This window comes from Scyliorhinus torazame, chromosome 4, assembly GCF_047496885.1.
Source record: "Scyliorhinus torazame isolate Kashiwa2021f chromosome 4, sScyTor2.1, whole genome shotgun sequence".
NCBI classification, from domain to species: domain Eukaryota; kingdom Metazoa; phylum Chordata; class Chondrichthyes; order Carcharhiniformes; family Scyliorhinidae; genus Scyliorhinus; species Scyliorhinus torazame.
The window spans coordinates 303,700,968-303,703,467 of NC_092710.1; the positions used below are offsets into that span (position 1 = coordinate 303,700,968).

General features: G+C 57.0%; 3 non-coding genes across 3 annotated transcripts; all 3 read right to left on the minus strand.

Annotated features, from left to right (window-relative positions):
• Positions 1 to 176: 176 nt before the first annotated feature.
• LOC140414445 (5S ribosomal RNA) lies at positions 177 to 295 on the minus strand. Its single transcript, XR_011943578.1, has one exon. It is a non-coding gene; the product is annotated as a 5S ribosomal RNA (ribosomal RNA).
• A 695-nt stretch (positions 296 to 990) lies between these two features.
• On the minus strand, positions 991 to 1,109 carry LOC140414067 (5S ribosomal RNA). Its single transcript, XR_011943214.1, has one exon. It is a non-coding gene; the product is annotated as a 5S ribosomal RNA (ribosomal RNA).
• Positions 1,110 to 1,805: 696 nt separating this feature from the next.
• Positions 1,806 to 1,924, minus strand: LOC140414616 (5S ribosomal RNA). The gene has a single exon (XR_011943754.1). It is a non-coding gene; the product is annotated as a 5S ribosomal RNA (ribosomal RNA).
• Positions 1,925 to 2,500: the final 576 nt, after the last annotated feature.

The window sequence follows — 2,500 nt, forward strand, 5'->3', positions numbered from 1 at the left end:
GCGTTGCAAAGGCCCGGCAAAGCTGCAGCAGCTGAATGGCCCGACCAAGCCGCCTGCCTGAGTTGAGCCCGCAGGCAAGTGTTGGGAGGAATGGCGAGGACGCAGAGAGCAGCAAAAGGTTGGCCTGCCTCTGGTGTGGAGAGTGCTTGGCGTGAGCAGTCTCTGCTGGCCGCAAAAGCCTACTGCACCTGGTTTTCCCAGGCGGTCTCCCATCCAAGTACTAACCAGGCCTGAGTCTGCTTAGCTTCCGAGATCAGACGAGATCGGGCGTTTTCAGGCTAGTATGGCCATAGGCATCTGCAACACCGTCTTCTTGCCTATTCAAGCCGGCCACCCTAGCACCCTCGCCACTTCTTCTTTCCGGTTGTTTTCAATTTTTTCTCTCTCTTTTTCTACTTCTACTTCTACTTCTCCTCCTCTTTCTCTCCTTCTCCTGCTAATTCTAGCCTATATGCCTGATACTCGCTCCCCTTCATGCCGTCCCCAGCTAGCTCTCTTTTTTTCTTCTCCACCTCCCCCAAGGAAAACTGCAAGCCCCGCCCACCTCACACCAGCCTGCCGCCTGCACGCTGCTGCCTTTCCACATTGCAACGCTGCGCACTTCTCTCAGCACAGCCAGCACAAGGGTCAGGCAGGCAATGCAAGCCAGCTCTCTCTTCCTTCGCTTTCCACACCAGCCCCAATGCCACAACTTGCATTCATGCGGCGCCTTCAGGCTAGGAGACAGAACGTCCTGCCGACACACTGGCTTGTGGCCACACGGGCCAGCTGGCGTGCCCATCAAAGTACAGCACGCCAAGGCACCCACCGTGCTGCGTTGCAAAGGCCCGGCAAAGCTGCAGCAGCTGAATGGCCCGACCAAGCCGCCTGCCTGAGTTGAGCCCGCAGGCAAGTGTTGGGAGGAATGGCGAGGACGCAGAGAGCAGCAAAAGGTTGGCCTGCCTCTGGTGTGGAGAGTGCTTGGCGTGAGCAGTCTCTGCTGGCCGCAAAAGCCTACTGCACCTGGTATTCCCAGGCGGTCTCCCATCCAAGTACTAACCAGGCCTGAGTCTGCTTAGCTTCCGAGATCAGACAAGATCGGGCGTTTTCAGACTAGTATGGCCGTAGGCATCTGCAACACCGTCTTCTTGCCTATTCAAGCCGGCCACGCTAGCACCCTCGCCACTTCTTCTTTCCGGTTGTTTTCAATTTTTTCTCTCTCTTTTTCTACTTCTACTTCTACTTCTCCTCCTCTTTCTCTCCTTCTCCTGCTAATTCTAGCCTATATGCCTGATACTCGCTCCCCTTCATGCCGTCCCCAGCTAGCTCTCTTTTTTTCTTCTCCACCTCCCCCAAGGAAAACTGCAAGCCCCGCCCACCTCACACCAGCCTGCCGCCTGCACGCTGCTGCCTTTCCACATTGCAACGCTGCGCACTTCTCTCAGCACAGCCAGCACAAGGGTCAGGCAGGCAATGCAAGCCAGCTCTCTCTTCCTTCGCTTTCCACACCAGCCCCAATGCCACAACTTGCATTCATGCGGCGCCTTCAGGCTAGGAGACAGAACGTCCTGCCGACACACTGGCTTGCGGCCACACGGGCCAACTGGCATGCCCATCAAAGTACAGCACGCCAAGGCACCCAACCGTGCTGCGTTGCAAAGGCCCGGCAAAGCTGCAGCAGCTGAATGGCCCGACCAAGCCGCCTGCCTGAGTTGAGCCCGCAGGCAAGTGTTGGGAGGAATGGCGAGGACGCAGAGAGCAGCAAAAGGTTGGCCTGCCTCTGGTGTGGAGAGTGCTTGGCGTGAGCAGTCTCTGCTGGCCGCAAAAGCCTACTGCACCTGGTATTCCCAGGCGGTCTCCCATCCAAGTACTAACCAGGCCTGAGTCTGCTTAGCTTCCGAGATCAGACAAGATCGGGCGTTTTCAGACTAGTATGGCCATAGGCATCTGCAACACCGCCTTCTTGCCTATTCAAGCCGGCCACGCTAGCACCCTCGCCACTTCTTCTTTCCGGTTGTTTTCAATTTTTTCTCTCTCTTTTTCTACTTCTACTTCTACTTCTCCTCCTCTTTCTCTCCTTCTCCTGCTAATTCTAGCCTATATGCCTGATACTCGCTCCCCTTCATGCCGTCCCCAGCTAGCTCTCTTTTTTTCTTCTCCACCTCCCCCAAGGAAAACTGCAAGCCCCGCCCACCTCACACCAGCCTGCCGCCTGCACGCTGCTGCCTTTCCACATTGCAACGCTGCGCACTTCTCTCAGCACAGCCAGCACAAGGGTCAGGCAGGCAATGCAAGCCAGCTCTCTCTTCCTTCGCTTTCCACACCAGCCCCAATGCCACAACTTGCATTCATGCGGCGCCTTCAGGCTAGGAGACAGAACGTCCTGCCGACACACTGGCTTGCGGCCACACGGGCCAACTGGCATGCCCATCAAAGTACAGCACGCCAAGGCACCCAACCGTGCTGCGTTGCAAAGGCCCGGCAAAGCTGCAGCAGCTGAATGGCCCGACCAAGCCGCCTA